Consider the following 7210-nt stretch of genomic DNA (forward strand, 5'->3'; position numbering starts at 1 on the left):
AGGACATGAAGTTCCAAGCTGAGCCACAAGATTTGGACACAAGAGCAGAGTGTGGGACATGAGAGCAGAATATGCCCTCCATGCAACAAAGTAGAGACTGTAAAGGAGGAGATGAAAAGCAAAGCAGATGGGACACTGAAAAGAGTTACAGCGGAAGGATCCAAGCGCAGATGGACTGAGGAGAAGGTGAACGGAGGAGAAGACAGGCCGGAGGAGTTGGCATGGTCCGGCAGAACGTGAGGGGGTCGTGGCTTGACAACCAGAGGGGGAGAGAAGGAAAACGGGAGTGAGTGAGTTTACACATAAACACACTTATTCACCAACGAGAAATACGTAAAGAAAAAGGTTTATTAGCCATGAATTAATCAATTGGTGAATTTATAAAGAAAGAAAGAGGAAACTATTAAATAACCCTAAAAACACACTGAGGGTAGAACATATTATTCAATCTTTTCATCATATGAACAAATTATTCTTTAAGAGTTTTTTTATTCATGTGTGAATTTGGGTAAGATTTAATTTGTTACAGTATAGACCTACAGTTTAAAGGGATGGTTTTAGTAACCACTCTATAAAAGTAGACAAATCTTTATTTGTATGGAAAATGTTAAAGGTAGAGCTAGTACCAAGCCAAAGATAGTATTCCAATCTAGAGTATTGATATCTCCATTGTAGCATGGTTATTACCTCAGGAGGGAAGATTAAGGTGGAAATAACAGTTGTTTTTTGTCCAAGATGTAGAGTTTTAAAAAGACAAAAGAGAGATTGCACATTTTAATTTAAAAAAAACTAATATAATTGGGAGTAATACATGGGGGGCCTTGGATCACTCATTGTGATGGTGCATATTTTACAACAAATATCGTTCAGGGAGTAGGGGTCGCTCGATCCACCCTGCAGATGTTTTAAATCTTACTTGCAGCTTCAGAGGGAGCGCACGGCACCAGAGTATGAGTTTTAAAAGACAAGCGCCACCAGCTCCTAAAGGTCATCCATTCAATCAGTGATGACCTGACTTTTAGAGATGTTATTTAAAGGAGAAAAGTATCTGCCATAGGTGTAAATTCCTGAATTGAACTCCAAACCATTAATGAAATGACTTCTGTTTTAAAGTTCTTGTTAAAGGAGGGAGTAATTATGACATGCTCTAGCACCCAAGGTTCCACACACTGTTAAAGGGGTTAGCATAGCTATTTAAGTAGACAATAATTGAAAATAAATTAGTATAATGAGTTATTGATATTCCACTGGTTCTCACATCATTTCAGGGACTTTATCACTGCATTAGAACAGACCACCCAAAGGTAATGAGAAGGAACTTTTAAGTGATGAAACTCTACAACTGTTGTAACTGACCAAAATCTTCTCCCAGAAATGACTGTCTAGAATGCCACACCCCAGAGTAGAACGTACCGATTGATCACGACGGCCCCTTCTAGGGAACATATTACTTTCATACCTTAAATGGTATGAAAGGAGGGAGGGTAAATTTCTCATGAGGAGATAATTACAAATGCTAGCAGAACAAGACGACCAACCCCCGTATACAGATGTTGATGACAATGATGAGTTAGTTTAAATGATATGGATGTTCGGAGATGAGATTGATCAATGAATGTCCAGCTGATGTGATTCTTTACATTATGAAATCATGTGAAGAAGTGAGCAAAATAAAATGTTAAAATGGAGTGAATCCATTTCAATTTACTTTACACTATTCCAAGATAGTTTATTGTTATTTTTCAATTTACTTTGCCAATCCAAGATATTTTATTTTATTCTTTATTACTTTATACTATTCTAATATGGTGGATCTCATGTTGTAAAAATCATTGCTATTCTAAAATGGTTTGTTTCTTTTCACTTTGTAAAAACAAGTGCCTTAACACTGAGCGTGGTATGAGAATGGTTTCTGTGAAAGGAGGGACGAAGAAATGTTCTGATACCAAGCCATTGCTGCTATTTTGAAGAATGATATTGAATGTAAACACTAGAAGTTATGCACAAGGGAAAACTTTTATGTTTGAACACAGACAAGAATTTATTTTGTATTTTTGTAAAGCCGGCTGTAAAACCATTCCATTTGATTGTATGTTTGTGAATATGAGATATGTAATATGCAAAGTTCAGATGAAGAACTCATTGATTTCAGTATTATACACACCTTTTAGGTGTGTAAGGAGGGACTGTTAGAAATTAAAATCAATGTTTTAATGGGGAAATGTAGTTTAAACATGCCGTCAGTTTTAATGCTCTTTTATACTGAAAAACCAGAAATTCTTGTGCACAAGCAGTTAAGCTTTTATTCTGAAAATCCTTCATCTACGGTTAGCATTTAGCATGTGGCTAATATACGATTTCCTAAAGAGGTGAATTTAGTAGCGAAGTGATATGGAGTGGTGCAAACCGAAGCCTACTGATTTAACACTACAACTATAGATGTCGAGATACTACCATGCTGAATATTAAATGAAGGTACAGTTTATTTGAATACATTTTTGTTTACAGGCGAGAGTAGCATGTGACAACATCCGGAATGACCGGAAATCAAACGAGCCGAGAAGTATTTTTTAGAGTATTGATTACAGCGTTTAGAATGTGTTAAATGAAAAGTGATGAAAGAGAATATGAGGAGAAAAGGCGTGTTAAGCATATATTGAATGTGAAAAGAACCTATCCTCTGTTTAAATGCAATAACGGACATTGGAGACGAGGTGAGCCGGCTGGCGGGGAGGAGCCAGCAGAGGATATATAACAGCACCGGAGGAGAGATCCATTCTCTTCTCTTCCCTATCGAGGAGCGGATCACAGCTGTTTGTCTGACTGAACAATATCATGCTTGTGACCAACCCGCGCCTTTTTTAATTAAAGTACCCAATTGAACTTTCACAGAGACTCCATTTAGTCTCCTTTTAAAGCTTCTCTCCTGGTCGGGAGAATAACGAACACAGTTAACACTGCCCGGCCCGACTTTGAAATATACTCGCTCCAGCCACGGACCCTCTTTGTGTCTTTTAGAAACAGCCAGTCTGACAGCCGGTTAACACCATGGGCCATGAATACGAGGAAGTTCTTTATCCGATTGACCTTGGACAGACAATTTTCTCTCCGTTTTACTCTCGGTGCGACACCCTCACAATGACCTCTGTATGTCTGAATGTACGTCTCCATGCTTTTAGGCAACGTGATTTCACGCATGGTATTCCCCCGTCCCTTCCCAGTGGACCAGTGATTTGGGGGAGAGGGCCAGTCCTTAACCAGATTAGCTTTCAGCTTATTGTAGACAGACGCACGGGTCTTCTGGCATACAGGGGTCCCACTACCGGAGGCTTCTGCGGACCGCATGACAGTCTTGGCCAGGGTCTTGAGAGGGGTCTCATTACCGGAGGCTTCTGGGGACCGCATCACAGTCTTCACCAGGGTCTTGAGAGGGGTATTGCTGCCGGAGGCTGCTGTGTTCATGCCGGGGGTACTTGAGCTTGCCAGGCCCTTAAATCGTATACATTCTTCCTATTCCTCAAGCACAGCAGCAGTGGCACTCTGCTTCCTGGGTTTTAGCCCCTTTTTCAGCCTGGAGCGCAGGGTCTTCCCTTCATCAATGAGGGCATCCTTCTGAGCCCTCAATGCCACATTTTCCAGCCTCACCTGCCTGCAGTCCTCTTCGTCACACTCGGTATGTGGGGAGAAGGGTGGAGGGTGCACCGGGTATTCCTCCTCATTGTCTATATCCAGTGATGTAGCGATTCCAATGATGGGATTAGTCTCTCGGAGGTCATAGAGCAACTGCAGGGCCACAATATGCTTCAGCCTTGCCATGACCCGATGTGCCTCATCTCGGGAGAACTCAGGGTGGTCATGAGTTACATGAGTTACATTAAGAATGATGCCTCTTTCCTCCAGGTTCCGCACTGCATGTTTGTGCTTAAGGTGCTTGTTCAAAGACAGATAGCAGAGTATGCACACCGGGCATTCGGACAACATCCTTACTAAAACAGACACAATGAATTGTATTTAAATTATTTTCTGTTTCTCCGTTTATATGCGTTAGCGTAACCAGTGATTTCAACGATGGGTCCGATGCTTCAATTCATGGTGCCCCGACCATGAGAGGGTTTGGGGTGCCCCGGACCAGGCAGTACCCCAGCAGGAAACACGTTTTATGGTCAAAGGAGGAAAGAGTGATATAACCGGGGTAAAGCAGAGAAAGTGTCCGACAATAGTGACTTGTGAGGCGGCCAGAGAGTCTGTCCTCTCTCGGTCCTATCCTCCAGGTAATGTATTTCAATTCATCCATAGAAAAGGGGTGAAAGTGAGAAAATGTATCCGAAAATAGTGTCTCATAATGCGGGTAGAGTCCCCTCAAACTCCCCTTGCATTCCTCCACACTCAGAAAAAGTCTGAGTTCACTTTTTGGAGATCCATAGAAAAGGGGTGAAAGTGAGAAAATGTATCCGAAAATAGTGTCTCATAATGCAGGTAGAGTCCCCTCAAACTCCCCTTACATTCATCCAGAGACCAGTTTGCAAACTTAAAATTTGGTAAGAACCAGGCTGGGGGGTCTCCAGGCAACAAATGCATCTGAGCCAGAGTGCACATGGAGCGGATACATTCCTCCATGAAGGAGTCCTCCCCCCCCAGTAGTCTGAAAATGATGAATGATTTTTTTTGACGGAGTAGGGGAGGCTTGGATTACCCTCTCCGTTGTAAGTTGCAACGGGGGAGTGGAAAAGTGTCCGGGGCTTCGGCCCAAAGCGCCGAAGGGTTGAGCTTTGTTGAGCCCCTCCTCCGTTGGCACTAAGAAAAAAATTCAATTTTTAAAAAAAAACTTCATTTTTGATTATTTTAAGATATAATTGACCGTTTTCTTTCATTTTTTCTTCTTTCCATGGGTGGGGGCGCATGGCAGGCCGCCTATGAGCTCCCAAATTCGGCCTGGAACTTCCAGGATTTGTGGGATAAGCCACCCAAAAAGGTCACTTTTATAGCCCAAACATATATAATACAAATGCATTTAAATAGTAAAAGGTACAATTGTGCTCTGAATTACCTGGGATTTGATTTATATAGCCCCATGAGAGTGAATACAAATCATTTTCATGGAAAAAAGTGTTAAAACGCCTGATTAAAGCATATGCAGGACCCCAGTGAGCTCCAGACTATGTGCATTGTGTTAGGGAACCATATTAATGATAAAATAAATCATTTAAATGCAAAAATAATGATTACAAATCATTTTTAGGGGGACACATGTGGAGAGGAGCCTGAACATGACTCTGCAGCACCCCGGAGAAGCGGGCTGTGGGACCCCAAAGAGCGCACCCAGAGGACAGGCTGCATCACCTCACTTTATAACCCAGGAAAGGAGCTGGAATCCTGGGTACATGAGTGTTAAAAGTGCATGAAACTGTTTTAATCCAACAGCGGAAGTCTGTCCATTTCGTTAACATTTGACTGACGAAATGGACGGAAATCTGTCCGTTTCATTAACATTTGACTCACGAAATTGACAAGGAGGTAAAAACAGCAGAGTCGCTGCTGTTAGGGTCTCAGACTCACAGGCACACACACGTGCAGAGATCCAGGGTGATGCACATGGCTTTTCTACCCAGCAATAAGTCTCTGAAACCTGGGGAAAGTGCTGTGAATAAAGGCGTGGAGCACAGCCAGAGAGGAGCGGGCTGCGAGACCCCGCAGAGCGCACCCAGAGAGCTCCTCGCAGCACATGACTCTTGCACCCAGACTGCACCCAGAGAACAGGCTGCTTCACAGCACTTTACAAGCCAAGAAAAGTGATTGAATCCCGGGTATACATGTTTTAAATAGTATGATACCTCCAGGGCGCATCACCGCATTTTACAAGCCACGGAAGGTGCCTGAATCCTGGGTAAACATTGTTTAATTGTTTAAGTATTTTTAAATGTGTGGAACATGTGTTTTGTCACTTTCTAAACTCTCCCGTCATTGACCGGAGAAATTGGGTTGATGTTGTATTCAATCTGACCGTTAATATTCCAGTGAGACGAAGTACGTACAATGACCGGAGTGATCCCATGTTAATTTTGTCCCAAAACCGGAGCATTCCCTCACCCTATTTAGGGGCAATGGATGTCCACTCTCGGGAGACGACCGACAGTGGTGCGGTTAGCCAAAGGGACAGAACAAATTTTACCCAGGGAAAAGTGGTGAAAATGAGAAAATGTATCCAAAAATAGTGCCTCATAATGCGGGCATGTGGACAGTAGCCAGAGACTCACAGGCACACACACATGCAGAGATCCAGGGGGCGGAGCAAATGGCTTTTTTTACCAAGCAATAAGTCTCTGAGAGGCGGGGAGACTCCACGGATGGCGCACACCCAGAGCAGTTTGAAACCATTTGAAATTACTCTCAGACATTACCTGGAAGAATGCTTGCATGTGGAGAGTAGCCAGAGAGGAGCAGGCTGCCCCAGAGGAAAGGCTGCGTCACCTCACGTTGTAACCCAGGAAAGGAGCAGGAATCCTGGCTAAGTGAGTGTTAAAAGCGCATTAAACTGTTTTAATCCAACAGCCGCTGATGCGCACGGAAGTCTGTCCATTTCGTTAACATTCTGATAGCCAAATGGACGGAAATCCGTCCGTTTCGTTAACATTTGAATAGCCAAATGGACAAGCAGGTAAAAACGGCAGAGTTGCTGCTCTCAGGGCCCCAGGCTCACAGGCAAACACACATGCAGAGGTCCAGGAGCAGGAATCCTGGGTACGTGAGTGTTAAACGTGCATTAAACTGTTTTAATCCGATAGCCGCAGGTGCTGACGGAAAGCAGGCAGAACAAATTGATTATTTAACCCAGGAATAAATGTTTGCAAGGCGGGGAAAGTGTTCCTGCAGCCCCTCCATAACGGTGATAATGATTAGAAATGATTTCCAGGGCAGAAAGGGGTTTTTAAATGTGGAAACAAATATTTTAAACTGTTTAAAAAGCACAAAGTGATTTGAGTGCAGTTCTCATGTGAACCCACAGGAGGGCGCATCATCCCAGGGAGCACAGTGCAGTAACAGAAAAAAATACAACAAAAACAGGGCAAATCAATGGATTTAAAGTGCAGGGAAGCTCCGCACCACACACAGGTACATTCCTAAATCCCCACCATGGTGACCACGGTGATTTAAACTAGTTTCTGCGGGGAAAAGAGTGCTAAAAATCTGATTAAAGCCTGCTAACAGTGTG

Source organism: Notothenia rossii, assembly GCF_949606895.1.
Source record: "Notothenia rossii genome assembly, chromosome: 8".
In the NCBI taxonomy this organism is placed as follows: Eukaryota; Metazoa; Chordata; class Actinopteri; order Perciformes; family Nototheniidae; genus Notothenia; species Notothenia rossii.